The sequence below is a fragment of the Cygnus olor genome, chromosome 2 (assembly GCF_009769625.2).
Source record: "Cygnus olor isolate bCygOlo1 chromosome 2, bCygOlo1.pri.v2, whole genome shotgun sequence".
Lineage (NCBI taxonomy): Eukaryota > Metazoa > Chordata > Aves > Anseriformes > Anatidae > Cygnus > Cygnus olor.
The window spans coordinates 25,215,031-25,232,238 of NC_049170.1; the positions used below are offsets into that span (position 1 = coordinate 25,215,031).

Here is a 17,208-nt window from a genome sequence, read left to right on the forward strand (position 1 = left end):
CAAAATATGCACAGCTAAAAGGAATGTTACAGGGGGGCCTCTCTTAGTGAACAAAGCAGGCTCAGTTTGGCTCTTTTTCCCCAGCGCTACCACATCCGCACATCGTTAGTTGGAAAATTCCAGATATATGCTGTAATTTTTTGTGCTTTTTTTTCCCAGTACACTTGAGGCTTTAGTGTCCAGATGCCATTTTCCCCCCCTTATCTGTCCCTGCTAGTTTGGGTCTTTGCCAGTTGTGGTCAACAATTAATACAGCAAAAGAAAAATACAGTACACTCCCTGGCAACTGGCAGAGGCTCACAGGAAATACCAAATAAAAACTTTATTATGTATTGTTTAACTATTTTGTTTGCCTGTGGGCCACCCTGTTGTTGGTGTAATTTAGAAAAGCATGCTCCATCTGGATGATCTGTGCGCAGGCTCATTGTTCCCAGAATCTGTCACGCACAATCACTGCTTCAGCCTGTGGCCCTCTGCAGAAAGAAGCAAAGGCATGGCAGCCCTCCAGCCTGCATTCCTTTTCATTAGACAACTTGTGACCAAATGTTAGAATAGAAGAGTAACCTTTTAATATTCATGTAATTAATTTACTTTCCCCTTTAATTATAAACCTTCACGTGAAAAGAAGAAAATAAAAAGACTTTCCTTCATGATTCTCCTCCCTCCCCCATCCTTTCTGCTTGTTTTTTTGGGACATGGAAGGTGCTGGGAGTTTCATTATGCATAGGTACCGGCACCTATGAATATTGGGAAATTCTCATGGTCATAATACTTGTGTGGGTTTTTACGTATTAATTGCTCTGATACATTGAATATATTCTGAATTATAATAAAACGGAGAAATGAAATTCTTTCCAGCTATATGCCCTTGCAGCATCTGCTTCCTTGTCTTAATCAGTGGGGCAATCCATTGAACACAAAGCCATTCTTCTATATTTGAAAACACAATAGACATCTAATTGAAGCTGCTTTTCATACTAAGGTCACCTTATGACTCAAAATACTGTGTCATATGGGATTTTGGCTGTGCGGGCTTAGGTTTGCCAATTCTGCTCTTTTCTTAAAAACCAGTGCCGTTTTTTTCAGCTGAGGTTAGACTAATGCTGAACTTTTTAACATGATACAAACGTTTGCCTCCCACAACCCAACAACTACATTTGATTGCTAAGGAAAGCATCTGTTGATGCCGGCAGTAAGGTTCCCCCATAAGAGTTAATTGCAGCACACTGAGCTGGGGCCTAAATTTCCATGTTTACATCTTCGTTGCTGCAGCCCATTCAAAGGAATCCCATTGGAATAGGTGGTAATTCAAGTAGATGAAACTAAGATAGAAATTGCGTGTCTTCAAGTCACAGGATTTAAGTTCTTGTTGTCTGATTTTGATTGCAGGTTCAATAGCTGATGAGGACATTAAAAACTCACAGAATTCACTTGGCATATCAAAGGATGGGGGTCCAAAGGCAGTCAAGTATCCTATGGTTTCCATGGCAACTGAACAAATGTTACTGAAGTTCACTCATTTTTCTATTATTAAATAGGTATAACTGCCATGTTGAGTCTGCAAGTGATCAACATAGATATTAGTGGTTTTGCTTAGTTCGTGCATCAACCCGTCATAGGAATGAAAAATACCAACAAGATTTTCTTTTTGTGGCCACATGGGCACAAAGATAATGAAGCAAGTCGAGATGAAGGCAGGACTTAAAAAGTTTCTGGAATGTCTTTTAATTAGTTTTAAAATAGTACATAATTGAGTTGGAATGATTCTGTCTGTGAAGCACCTTTAGCAAAGAATAGAACAAAACCGATGCCATTTGTCACATTAATTGCAAATTCGGGGTATAATATTTCACATATTCACTAGGAAAGAATTTCAGCTATGTGGCAAATTAAACTGTTTGCTTATAAAAAAGTAGCATCTTCTGTCCAGAAGGCAAAGCAGCAATTGGAAATAAAAGTGAACTCAAACACTCCTTGGCCCAAAGCAACACAAAATAATAATAATAGAAAAAAAAAACAACACCACAAAACAAAACAAAACAACAACAAAAAAGTCCTTGTCATTGTATTTGTTTGGCCTCATTTTCCCTGTTGAAGCACTCACTGGCCCTGTCTTATGCCTCCTCACTTTCTTTTTGCTTCTTTTCCTCCTAGATCCCTCTATTTACACTACACATAATGCTATGAATGTGCCAATATACAGTATTTGCAGGAAATAAAGATGTTAGGAAGTGTGCTAAGCAAAATGCTAAGAGGTAGGATGGGCTTTATGCTAGACAGAATAGTGTAATTTTAAAAATTATTACAGCATGCTTATGGCAAGTCACTTACAATGCAACAGAGGTCAAGCTCCTCCTACAATTCCAAACTCCTTTCCCATTTTCACTCCCTGGCCAAATAAGCTTGAATGCTAATGTAAAAACTCTGTAATTTAATTTACATGTATTTAAATTGAATTCCTGAAAGGATAACACCCCGAGAATTAAGAGCCATATACATAACTGCACATGGATGCTTACAAATGTCTCAGGAGAGTAACACACTCACATAAGACCTTCCAGAAATCTCCTTTCCTCTGAGGAACAGGAGATAGAATTAAAACCCTTGATTAGAAGCATTTTGTGAACTAATAAGAAAAATTAATGTATTAACTAGGAATTTATCGTGGCAGTAGAAATATTTAATGCTTGGCCATAAATATACAATACTATAAATGTCTTCAAAAAAGGCTATGAAAGAAAACTAGATCTTGATTGAAATTTGCCCTTAACACAGTGACGTTCTGGTCCATGACAAGGGGGTCTTAAAAGTGAATCATCTCTGCTGAGGGAATTATGACAGCAAAAGCTTAGCTGTAGGCAAGTTCGTTCCTGATGTCAAAACATAAATCCATCTTTTCTCTAAATGAGCTTCACCTGATAGGATAGTCCTATAACTTCCCTCATCTTTACAGCCCACTATCTTCAGTTCCACTGGCCAAATGTGGGAATCCTTTGCAATGTCAATACTGTCCCAGCTCCATATATACACACATACAAGCCATGCAAAGGAGAATTTCCTGAAGACTACAGTGAAAGAGTGCAGGATATAACAGTTCTATTGAGCTCCCCAGTTGGACAACGTGCTTACACAGACAGATTAGTTCTGTGAAATCCTCAAAGCAATGTTCAGAGCAGGGTATTTTAGTCCTGAAATGAATGCTCCATCAGGATGAAAGGGCTTCCCTTCTCCATTTTAGCATGTGTCTCACCAGGAATTATCAAGAGGTTTGTGCTCACAGCTCCAAATGGGTCACACACATGAAAGAACGTGTAAGAAATCTTCAGAAGAAAATATTAGATTCTACAGATAAATGATTGTCTGTCCCATATCATGTTGTCTTTTCAGACTTCTGGGCTTAATTACAGCTATTGTCTATTGCGTTAGTCACATAACGAACCTAATGTAAATCAGACAACCTGGTATATGCACACTGTTCTGCACACTAACGATGTAGAGAAGTGGAAACAACAGCTGTTTAATCCCTTCCTGGTGAATCCACTCGATAAAAAAATCCTTTTAAAAAGGTGAGGGCTGAAGCTATTGGACAGATCTGGATGGCACATTCTACTCTGAATATAAGGGAAATGAGAACATATACACATGGAGTAAGGAAAAAAAAACAACAAAGTTTTGGAAAAAAAAAATATCATCACTTGCATGTTCTGAGAACAGCTGAAGGTTTTGTTGTTGCTTTTCTGTGAGCTTGTGGTAATGTCCAAAGGCTGCAGAAGGGGATAAATGTGAGCTTCAGAGTTAGCAGGGTATGAGTCCCATTTTTAGCTAGGGGACCAGACGGTTTGACAGGGGAGCAGTGCAACAGTCAATGTGTCGAAGGCGACTGTACACGGAATCTGCACAGAGCCTCCTCACAGCGGGGTGGGAACTCCACCCCTTTTAGGGCCTCCAGAGCTCTCCGCAGGGTAAATATATAGCTGATGTTGCAAACACAAAGTAGAGCGAGACAGAATTCAGGAAACTCAGGCTAAGTTCAGAAGATGTTTACATTGACTATAAAAATCTGAAAAGTGTTTACATTGAGAGAGGCTTTCTTCTTTTCTGGCTTAATACATAGTCTTTATCCAAACTTGTCAAAACATAATGTGCACACTTTCTAATTTTTAACCTGTATTTACCTGACACAAACATTCTTTTTTTCTATATTTCAAATGTTTTATCTAATGTTACTTTTTAATCTGTTGCACTTTTCACCATCTAGCTTAAATTTAATTTAATAATAAATTAATTTAATATTACCATTTCAGTAGTTTTGCTGATAACCACAGTTATGGATACATTTTTTGTTTTTATGTAGCATTGATTGTTGGGTTAGTGGACCTCACCTGGTTACTATAATTTTTAAATGATGTACTCGAAGTATTAACAATGCCTTTCAATGCTTCTTCATATTCTTGAACTGTTGTAGGATTTTTCATTCACTCGTGCATTGAAAATGAATCACCTGCAAGGCCTCGAAAAGTTTAATTTGTTATTTTGACACTGTTGCACTAACACTAGAAAAAGAAAAGGGGTCTGTATTCTGCAAAGTACCTGTGGGAACTCTGTCATAAAATCCCCTGAGCTGGACAGTCTCTTACATCAAATACAATTTCCGTAGGTCATTACTGCTCTCTGTATACTCTACTTGTCCAAAGCAGCTTGAGTACTTGTTCAGAGAAAGTACCTATATTTTTCAAATAGAATATGAAAACCTGGAATGAGAACCTGGCTACAGTGAAATTAAAGGGATGTTTTCCATTGACTGCATTGAAGCTAGGATTTCATACCCTGGAGATTCAACAGCAGTGTGTCAGTTCACCTTCAGCAAAACCTGAAGCTAAAATCAAAATGAAGTAATTTTCTTGCTCCGCAGTTTTTTTTGTCTTTATTTTGTATCAAAGGGATCTTTGCTAGTCAAGCGACTGCCTGCAGATAACAGGCTTCATGTATAAAACTTAGCTTGTACTATAAATTCATTTTTACTGAAAATTCATGGTTTTTACATTTTCAGATACTGATCATAATCTGTAAGCGGATTTGATATACGTCAAATATCATCGACTAGTCCCATACACAACTTGAATTCATCTCGGTGCAGTGTATGACACTGTCTGCTTTTAACGCCCTCTGAAATTACATTTCAAACCATCTTTTAAGTTCATAGCCAACTTTGCACAAACCAGAAAAGTCCATAGTTTAATGACAATCTATTTGGCTCTGTTCCATCTACATCATTTTGTCTCTAGAAAATTTAGTTGCATTTTTTATAGACACATTTTTTTTTCCCCACAAACTGGTAAAAACTAGTTTTCTGGAACTAGGTTATGCACAGACTTTGGTCCATTTAACAAGGTCAGACTGTTTATTCTTGACCAAATTCTTTCCCACTGTAAAAAGGTACTTTTAAATGCCACATTCCAAAACCAGTGCCAGTAAGTCACTGAAGCATATTTTCCCACACGAACTGATACCATGCACAGGCCCCTCCTTATTTAATTATTCTGGTGTTTAAATTACATAAGGTGCAGGATGTCTTTAGTGTCACAAATCACTTAAATCTATCCATAGCTTAGTAGTACTGAATCTACACAGTGCTAGCTGTGTCTTTATGGACTTGAATAGTTCCATTCATTTCAAAGCAATAGTGTCTCTTTAAAAAGTGACCAGCATCAGACAGTGAAAGAGAAACAAAAGGGCAAGTAAAACATTCAAATAGAAAATAAAAATAGAGCAAATACAAAATAATCATCGTTGATTTAAAGACAGTCCCTTTTATTCACCTTATAATTTAGCTTAGGCCACTGAAGCCATGCTGATTCATACCAGCTGAAGTGCATGGCCGTTATGATGCACTGCAATAGCCGTAAGAATACATAGCCTAGGAGAGCGTTCACAATTTTTAAGCTGTTTCCAAGCTGTTTTTCATTTTATGGAGCCGGAATATAAATATGTAAACAAAATTAAGGAAAATACTATTACATTAAGAAGATACACATCTATTCTGATCCTCTCAGTTTAGATGTTATACAGAGCATGTTTTGAGATATATTTTTTTCTTAATGTAATACGGCATCCAGATCAACCCGGCATATTAAACTGGACACAATGATTTTCAATTTTTCTAGCAATTTTCTTCATTTTAAGACTGACTTGATTGGTTCTGTCCTTTCAAATGCAACATGAGTCAGAACATGTAAGAAAAATGTGACAAATCTATTTCCAAATAAAGCAGAGTTGAAGAGCACCAGCTAAATATTTTTCTGAGACATACTGTCATTGAAATTACAGTACCAGTGATGGAAGCATCTTCTTTGAAGTGATCAGTAATATATTTGCAAGGTAGTCAAAACTGAACTGCCCCTAATGAACATGAGAAGAAATATATATTGCCCTTAGTGAATATTAGAACAAATTTACTCAAGTACTCACACTGAAGCAGGTTAAAAATACAGAATAATAAGGAAAAGTGTGTTTGATTATACTTTGATTCAAACGAAACACATTAAGAACTAGCCCCCCAAATTAAAAAATATTCACGGGTTCTCCTATCCGCTTTTTCACTGAAATTTCAAAACCTTTAATATGACTCTTTAAGTTCTAACATGAAATCTATGCCCTGCTCCTTTCTTGCCCTTGAAGAACTCGGTCACACCAATAGAAAGCACTTGAAAATAAATGGTGGCACAACCATTTTTCTTTTTAATGAAGAATGGTCTTAACATTTTGTGGAAAAACTACTTGTTTTCTATACTTTGCAGTGAACCCTGTAAGAATGCTAAAAATTTTTGTCACCGTCCCCTAAAAAGTGCCAGGCTTTATGCCAGAGTGAACTAAACAGCTACTTTGCCTTTTCCATACATCCAGTCAGTAGAAGTAGTGCTAATACAAACTCACACTTAGTTTGTATCTCAATGTTACTGGTATTCCAAACAGGTTCAAAAACATTACTTTATTATTCTCTGAAAACTATTACCCTAAGTGGTATTACGAGAAGTTCATACCACTCTGTAAAGTCTTAACTGATTCATGGTAGCCCCAAAGATATATATTGGCAGCTCCTGATAGCTTTCATTTTCAAGCTTACGTTTGGGGTTAGTAAGACTCCCACAGACTTAGGTCTTGTATTTTCTCACACTCAAAATCTTTCTTCGATATATATAACAACGTATAACAATATATAACATGGAAGAAAAAACATTCTATGTTTTTTGAAGATGGAACATCCTTAGGCTGCACTGGTTCATAGCCTCTTCTGCCTGAAAATTCAATTAGTATAGGGAACTCCCATATTACTTTTCTTAGAGGCTAGGGGAGGAGGAGCAAACTGACAAGAAGTGATGATGGAAGTCATGTATTTCTTTGTTTTGCTTTATAAAAGGTGTAAAAATCCTGTGTCCCTGAACAAATAAAACAGCAGGATATAGTTTTCCTCTAGGTCTTACTCCAAATACTCCAGCCAGAAGGTCTCAGCTTTCTCACCATTTTGCTGTATATATTTGTACTGATGTCTGTGTGTGACTTGTGTGAGTATGTACTTCTGCAGTTCTTCCCATCGCTTCTCTCTCTCACAGACATCTCACCACTGGCTCTTCTGCACTTCCACTTAGAGTTCTGTCAAACCTGCTCACCCACATAACTTAGATTCCTAACTGGCCTTGCATATGTTTTGTATTTTGGGTGGTGGTTCTTATTATTTCAGCTATATATTCCAGAAAAGTGTTTAATTGCTTTTACAGATTTATCCAAAACATACCTCTGCTTTTATGCTTCAGTTAGACTTCATTTCACTGGGAACTGTCTCAGCTCTGCCCATATCTTGATGGAATTCTTGATAAGTGATGTTCTTTATGACTCATCCCAAACAGAAAGCGAAAAGCCCAGACGGCAACAGTATCAGGCCCGACATGGGCTGGATTCATCTCATCTGACTTCAGATCTGACTACAATGTAGATGTTCACATCTCAGCTGGTCACTCTTGACAGTCAATGGAAAGAAGTAGGCACTTTTAGAGACTGATTCATCTGACCTATGCTTAATGTCTTCTTTAAGCTGAGATAACTCACACTTCATTTTACTGATTTTACTGATTAGATCTCCTTTGATTACCATGAGGCTCCATTGACTAGGTTAGAGGTAGACATCTACATTTGATCAGATAAATCCCACTTACAGAATTTTTACATCAGGAGATATTCATGCAGCCATCCAAATCCCCTTATAGTTTTTCTTTCTTTGTCCAATTTTCTTTCAAATATTCTTCTGAGATACCCAAGAAATGGTTCTTGATTTAAAAGCAAAAGATTGTCTGAGGGACACTGGGACAGACTTTCATAGTTTTATCCTAACCAGGATGCATCACTACTGTTTTTTTCAACTTTCTTTTGGCAGCATGTACACATACCTGCTAGGTGCTCAGACAGGACTGGCTGGACATTGGTGAACTTTTCCTATTCACCACTCAATTTTTTTCAGGTCAGCATTGGACAGTATTAAACTCTGAATTTATTCAGTATTGATTTTTTCCCTCTACTTTCTCCTAGCCCTCTGGGGAAGTATCAAACCCCCTTTTTTGAAAACTTTTGCAAACACTTTAAGCCACTGAGAATTTTTAACTTATGACAGATGATCATCAATTTTTCCTCAGAAAGATGTGATCTCTTCCCAATTAGGAGAGTTTCATCCATCAACCAAGTACTCCAAGTCTCTCTGATTCCTGTCAGGAGTATCACGATCCCTGCAGATCTATGCCGTATGATGGCCTGAGTCCGTGCTGATGTCTGAGCACAACAGAAGCCATGTGCTTCCCTGCTACTCCCAATAATACTGTAGCAAGTTGGATCTATCTTTTTTTAAGGGAAGAAACTTCTTTCCCATGCACCCATGGCATATCTTGCACTTGCTTTCCATTTTCTCCGTGCCTTCCACTGAGCAGAATTTTTCATTTAGTCTGAGCAGGGGTTTACCAATCTCAATACGCGCAACAGTTCTGGAAGCACAGCTGACCCTTCCTTTCACTGATACTTATAGATATCACCCAGTGCTTCTCCCCACTCATTTTTGATTCTGTATCTAAGCTTTAACTTCCAGAGTACTACCATCTGCTACCATCATTGTGTTATTCAAAAGTGACAGTAAATCCCACCTGCCAAATGCCTTTTCAATTTGCATATCACTATCCTCTCACCTGGGAAACTTGTAAGAGAACAGGGGATCATTGCAGCTGTCTCAGTGGACAACCCATACACATTTGTCTTTCTGTAAACTGTATGAAAGAAGAAAATAATAATCTTCTGAGGATGCATGTTTCTTTGAAAATGAATTCCTCATGAGTTCAGACAATGCTGTGCTCACTTCACCAAAAGCACACATTCTGTCCTATGCTCTAAATTTCTCTCATACAAATGACAGTGAAAATACTGCAGGCCGTTAAGCACCTCTAAATGGTGGATGTTGTTTTGTCTTCTGAGTGGTACTATACCAAACAGTTCTTTCTATACTACTAGACCATTGTCTTCTAAGTCTGTGGTGTTTCTGTGTCAATATTGCCACGGAACTTTAAGCTTTGGAATTTGTGCTCAGTATGAGCCAAACAGGGTTTTGAGACATGGACAGGCAAAAGAAGAAGAACTTGGAAGAACCACTTCCTTCAAAGAAAATGAAGACGTCATGGTCTTTTGTCCACTGACAGCGCTTTTCACCTAAAACCATTTTCGAATGTTGATCAATGAATAAATAAACTTTCCGTAACAGGAACAGAATGCTGCATACATGTGACAGTGGCTGTGGAGCTGACATATCTGTACAGCATCAACTTTCTTGTAATTATTGGAAAACCCCGCATTCACAGATTGTGCATGCAAGGTAAAAGAACTCCTTTGGAAGCAACTCACTATCCACTAGGCATTTTTCCTCCTGTTCTGGAGAATAGAACATAAGTATTTTCAGATCATTTGTGCTAAAAATAAGGCTGTTAAAAATGTTGAGTTGCTTCCAAAAAGAGGTCATTTACCTTAAGCACAGCAGATGAACTAGTGCAGCATAGGAGAAAGAAATACCGTGGACTGATTTTTCCACTAACCACTCGATTTGTCTCAGCCAGAGACCTCTTGCTCTGAACTGCCTCAAAATGTTTTTGGGTATGCTAGTACGTTTTCGCCTGCCCTTTGGATCTGCTTGACATGATCCACTGCTAACAGCCAAGGTGGAAACAACATTAGGGGTGCTATTTATTCATTGCAATAAACAGTAATACTTTTAAGTAAGGATATTAATTTTGGATGTTAATAGCCATATTAAATAAGCACTATCATTTTTTTTCTGAACCAGAGCTAAGAGTAAAGCCCAAGAACTAGCTGAAGGCACATCTCTGTCTATATATTTCTCCAAAAATTATTTCTTCTTTCTTCTTGATCAACAATAAGGTAGCTGTTTAGATGGCAGTTTTCCATGGTTACAGTCTTGCATGGAGCCCTCATGGTGCAACTTATATCTTTGCTAAATCAAAAAAACAAACCAAACCAAACCAAAACCTCCTGCTTCCTAAGCAGAAAGTTCCTACTCCTGTTATTCCTCTTTTAAATCTACAGCATGACCTCAGAACACAATCAACACAAATTTGCATGTTTGCCTTTATTGCGTGAGATTTTTTCTCCTATATCTATGATCACTAGCTTCACTGCTCATGTTTTGTAAGGCTACTTAGATTTTGCTTGTTTGCTTGTTTGTCTTTTTATATTCTGCTATTTGTCACTCAGGCTCAGCAAATGATCTGATCCTGATCAATCTGAATTTTCAGTTTCAGATCAATCTGAATTTTAACATCACATATGTACTGTGTCTTCAAACAGTATGCAGTCATTCTTTTTGATTTTCCTAACTGGAAAGCTACTTTAAGACATCTGTGTCATTCCGTAGTTGCTCTGGAGAGCTGAACAACTTGCTGACTGCAAACCAATTGCCCACAAATCACTTCTTCCATGTTAATCACGAGTTTGAAGGGTATTTCCATAGACTGTCTATGTATAACAGCTTTGCCTTGAATTCACTACAGGAAATAGAGACGGCAAAATCCAAAGCAATCATGAGCTCATCCACTGCTTTAGCTGTTCTGTCTTGCACTAGAATTCTACACGCTCCATTTTCAAATTTAATTTTCCCAGTTTTGCAATGGATAACTTCCGTGTGCACTTGAGAACAATTAGACTTTTTATTTCATATCTCCTACTTTTTAGCATGTCTCATCCAGTAACTAGTTTATGGCCTTTCTACACTTTTTGTAGAGCAAGTTATACATATTAATAGCCCAGTTTCTACTACTGCTGTTCATCTGTCTGACCTAAACAAAAACTGAAGCTGCTGTGTGCACCTGCAAGGTCTTACTTTCAGTCTGGAGGAACTGAAATTGCATATATGTTGCATCCAAATGCAACTTATTGGATCACTATTTCCTATTTCATTCTGCCTATTAAACACAGAACTCTTCTGCTAGAATTTCAGACAAACAGTTTCTGTGGCAGCTGTATCATCTGACTTCTTTCAGAAGGGAAATATTCAAGGTCCAAGGTAAATCTCACAGATCCCCACCATGTATTTGGCTTCTTTGTTTTACCTTGATTGCAATTTCCCATCAATGCTAATGTATCCTGTCAGTCTCCATGTCTCTGTGTCAGAAGAATGCAAATGTCCTCAGGTCTCCCTCTCTTCTTCCTCTCTCTAGCTCTTGGTAGTATGCAAACCCACTCAGATCAACACCTGTCCTTGACTTGTATATCATGGCTTGATAGCAGATAGCTGAGGCTGAGTATGAATTCTGGAGCACCATCAGAGCTGGGCTAACTAGAAAGGCTACCAGAAATGTTCCTTTCTGTGCCTTTTTCTCACCATTGCACCACACAGGGCACAATGCTAAAGTCAGCTCCCCCTACTTTTCATTCAGTAGGCATTTGTATTATTTGAGCTGGGAAAATGTAAGTTTGCAAGATGCACACTAAGTAAAAAAAGGATGCAGTGTCTCCTGTCTGCTTCATTTTCACATCCAGGTGTTCACTTTACTTCCACAGTAGCCTGTTTCTGCTTACTTTCACATGATGATTTTTCAGTTCAAGTCCTTGTTGCAGGTTATTTCTGTTAGCCAGTTCCAAGTTTATCCAAGCTTTTCTGGTGTCCTGCTTTTATCCAGGCTTTTCTGATCAGGTTTTTAGCAGTCAGGTTGCTTGTCATTCATTGATATGACTTGCCAGATCCATTCCTTTTCCAGATGGGGAACGTTGCAACCAGACTTCCCAATCCATCTGGACTTTCTCAGCTTGCTGTCCTGACAAAGATTCCATTTTTGCCTTCAGATCATCTTTCACCCCTACTTGGGAAACTTCCACGTCGCTTTTTCGCTTCTTTGGTGAAGTGTCTCTCTGTTTTATATCTCATTTTAGTTCTTTGCGCTCTCATGCTAGGCTTTATTTTAATGGTAGCCCCCTTTTGTTATGTTCTATGAAATAGAACATGATTTGTTCTAGCTCATCACAATACAGCTAAGTTGCTCACCATTTTTGTCTTTGCAAAATGATTTCACCCTAACATTTAAGCCAATCCATCTGACCTGCTTAAAGCTGTTTCCGTTCGGGGTGGAGCTCACAAAGGGTACCTCTGTTAAATTTGACTATATAATGCACATAATGTCTTGAAGGGGCAAATACAGAGAATCAGTCATCAAGAACAACCAACTGCATCACAGAAATTCAATAAGCTCTGTCTCAGAATAAGTTAAATTACTTGCCTGTGCTGGTCCTACTGTAGGATACTACTTCAGAATCTCACTACTTGTTTCCTAACTTCCCGACTAAATTAATTTAATGCTACTTCGCACTAACTAGTTTGCATGCCAACTTTGTTCTTTTACTCATGTTCTCCCTCTCTGTCTCCTTCCTGATATTTTAGATACCAATTGTATCTACTGTCATAACTAATTTATTAAATTAAGTCAGCGTTACTTCTTGTCTCACAGAAAACAGCGTCTCCCCTTTTTTGGTCAGTAGACAGCAATCCATCCTTCCCTGTGCCTGTTTTTGTCCCACATCATTTTTCTGAGGCACAGAGAAAACAAACAGCACACAGTATTCTTGATGAGGTCTGTTCAAGTAATTTGTGTTGTAGCATCAGTATTTTCTCATCTGTAATAAAGCACCCTACATGTAACAGTCTAAATTTCCATTTGCTCTTTTCATGCATCAGACCAGTGACTCACAGGCTGCCTGTGATCCTTGTTGCTCCTTACTAAGCTATTGTTAGATCCCCAAAGCTGACCACCTTCAGTTAGAAGGTTGGATCACCTTCTAGCTCACAATTCTTTTAGTGTAACATATTTTCCTCTGCATTTATCCACTTGATTCTAAAAGATAGTAAGCCTAGAGAAATTCAGATTAATTAACTGGTGCCCTATACTCTACTGAAATCTGGATAAGCTAGGACTATTATACAGTTTAGCAAGTGAGTTATCTTTTCCCTTTTTGTGGGGAATAATGTATACAGCAATATGTAATTGATTTCTCTAATGCAGGAAGCCAAATACAAGGCTTTGGACATCTGCTACCATTCAGCATACAATAACAAAGAATATAATAGAGTTAAATTAAGAATGGGAAATTGAAGGCTGGACATCAAGGAAACTTTCTGAGAGTGATTATATAGAGGTTTTGGAACAGGCTCCCATGGGAAGTGATGGAATCCCTATTTCTTGGCACATTTAAAGTTAACATGGGCAAAACATTAGAAATGACATAACAGAGAACAATCTTGCCTGACTCAGAAAAAGACTGGATGATTTCATGTCTCTTCTGATTTTGAGCTCTAGAATTCCACACCAGTGACACTGGACAAGTACTAAATACTGTTAGGCTAAGGGAAATTTCCTCTGGTGTACCTGTGCAAGGGAATTTTCAATTAGAAATAACTTCTACAGCAGGACTTTGGGCAGTGTACAGAGAAAATTTATGGATATTTCCCTGCAAAACATGTCAGCGACTCATTTTTATTATATGTAAAGCCCCAGGAGCATTTCCATCAGCAGTGCACAGACGCCTGCCTTCACTCTGGAATAGCACACGCTCGAAGGGGAGTATGCTATTTTCTCTGCTCCTCTTCCTTCAGCCATCTCACATTCAAGTATCCGACAGGCCCATGCCTGCTAACCCTGTGTGCTCTGATAAGAGCATAACCTGAGGCTGTGTTTTAGTGTTTCAGGATGGTTTGAAATTATGTGGGAACAGTTTTGTAAATACACAGGGAGAGACCTTGTCAAACAATCAAATTGTTTTTACAATCCAACCCACTCAATTATCTCTGGGAGTAGATGTAAAAACAGACCCGCTTAAATCAACAGAAAAATAGTACAAAGAAGATGTAAATCACTGGGTGGGGGAAATGCACCACATATTTTTGTGTCTGAAAACAGAAGATAGAAGTCAAGTTCGACAATAGCAGGATGCTCTTTTATAATATAGAGAATCATAGAATCGCAGAATGGCTGAGGTTGGAAGGGACCTCTGGAGGTCATCTGGTCCAAGCCCTGCCAAGCAGGATCACCTAGCACACGTTCCATGGGATGGCATCCAGGGGGGTTTTGAGTATCTCCAGAGAAAGAGACCCCACAGCTTCTTTGGGCAACCTGTGCCAGTGCTCTGTCACCGTCACAGTAAAGAAGTGCCCCCTCATATTCAGCCAGAACTTCCTGTGTTTCGGTTTGTGCCCATTGCTTCTTGTCCTGCTGCCAGACTCCACTGAAAAGAGTCTGACCCCATCCTCTTGACACCCTTCCTGAAGATATTTATACACATTGATAAGATCTCTTTTCCAGGCTAAACAAGCACAGCTCTCTCAGCCTGTCCTCGTATGACAGGTGCTCCAGTCCTCTCATCATCTTCGTAGCCCTCCTCTGGACTCGCTCCAGTAGTTTGATGTCCCTCTTGTACTGGGGAGCCCAGAACTGGACACAATACACCAGTTGTGGCCTCACCAGGGCTGAGTAGAGGGGGAGGATCACCTCCCTTGACCTGCTGGCAGCACTTCCCAATGCAGCCCAGGATACCTGTGGCCTTCTTGGCTACAAGGGCACATTGCTGACTTGTGGTCAGCCTGCTGTCCTCCAGGACTCCTGGGTCCTTCTCTGCAGAAAATGCATGCTTTAAGTCAGCATTGTTACTAACAATATCTACAGAATCTTGTTAAGTGAAAAAAAAAATAGAAAAAAAAATAAAGAGACAAGAAAAGAAAAAAGCATTTAATTTTATCTTCACATCAACATCTGAAGGCCTATTCACACTGAATACTTGTTTTCTTGCACTAAGGGAACTGCACTGATGCAAAATAAAGCCAAATTTCACCCCAAAGTAGCAAGGGAATGCCTCACAAAAGCAGAATTAAGAGGAACCTAAGTAAAATTATCAGGCATCAGATGACAAAATATCAAAATAAACAGCTTTTCTTACTGTGGAGAAGTTAACTGCAGCCAATAATAGAAGTCCAAAAATGAATTAGATGAAATCACAGAAGATGGGTACTTTAGCAATTACTAAAGACAATGATTGAGAGTGAATATCCAGCACTGGAAAATGCTACATTTCTGATTGCTGGAAGCTGGCTACTTACTCTTACTCTCCTTCCTAAGCATCCTCTGTCGGACATTATCCTTTGTTAATGAGCACAGTAAACCTTTGCTCCAGCAGCCCAGCAGAAACCTCCTTTGTTCTGATATGAATTGTGCTAGGAATTCTACCATTTCTCCTTTTATTTTTTATTACTTTTTTATTATTTTTTATTTTTTTTTTCCCACCATCACAAGACAGATTTATTCTGCAAGGTTGCACCGGTGCAGCTGCTGGGCCACAAAACGTGCTCAGCTCAGTGTGGACAAACTCTGTAATCACATGAGATGTATTCTAATGTTGCAGCTCTGTAAAGAAGCTTTTTGGCACAGGAGACATTCTCATGTGGAGCCAATTTACTTGTTTACTGTAAAATAATTTACTTTCTTCGAAAGATTAAAAGATAGGTTTTTTATGGTTCATGATAAACCTGGGCCTGAATCAGAGCAGAGGGTTGCATTCCCTGCATTCCTAGCAGGTCTCAAGGGTGAGCTGTGGCATCAGCTGTGGAGGAACAGCATAGAGCCCTGAACTCAGGCCTTGGCACCTGGGGGTAAAAAATACTTCAAACGTCGGCAGAGATACCCTTAGAAGTTTTCTTAGAGTCAGTTACCATAAGAGCCTTAAATGAACCAGTAACTGGTTCATCTAACATCTTCAAAACAGGGTAAGTCAGCGTGAATTGTGAGGTTTTGAAAAACATTTCCGCCTTTGAGTTAGTTTAGTTATTCGAGTCCTCAGCTGAAGACTTCAGATGTGGTTTCATAACTGACTCCAACAAATCTAAGACTGTGGTATCTATGGAGTGGATGACCCCATCCTTCTGCTCACGCTGCCCTGTGTCAGTGCTTTCACTCACGTGGCCGCGCAGTGATTTGCATCCACTAATCCAACCGAAAATGAGTAACTCCTGTTTATGGGGCTCATTTTCAGTCACACTGCAAGTGCATGACCACAAAGGCAAATGCAAGGGAAGGGATGGAATCGTATAGCCAAAAGCAGGACCATTCTTTCTGCAGCTGTAGAATTGTTGCATCTACTTATGCTGACTGTGAAATGGCATCCTTAGAATAGTATCTCTAGGATGTGTTTCTAAAAATAACTGCCTTACCATAAATCCTCTGTCTCACTATGAGTGCTCTTCTAGACATGTGAGACTAGTAAGTTTTCAAAACGATCCTATATCATCATTATTCCATTGAACAAAAGCAAGTTCTATTCTAATCTCCTAACTTTGTCCGCCTATATTTCTGTATTTGCCTTTGATAATATTGTTACATTAAGGAATCTGTTTGTTCATTGTTATTTTCATATAAATCTGAGCTCTAAGTGAACATCTGATCTGAGTGAAGTCAACGTAAGTATATACTGAAATGTTTTCAGTCAGCTGCGGACTTTATTGTCAATGTGCCGATAATGATTTTTGTTCTTAAGATGGCTCCGGAGATAAATGACTCATTTTATGTGATGGAAATAACTTTCCTATAGGGTGTTTGGGAGGATGCAATAAAGCTTCCTTCAGTTATCCAGATG

The 17,208-nt window shown here is 38.7% G+C and overlaps 1 protein-coding gene across 2 annotated transcripts in view; it reads right to left on the reverse strand.

Moving 5' to 3' along the window:
- The window catches only part of CDK6 (cyclin dependent kinase 6), a 141,901-nt gene that overhangs the window by 64,127 nt on the left and 60,566 nt on the right, over positions 1-17,208 (reverse strand). The window lies entirely within an intron of this gene.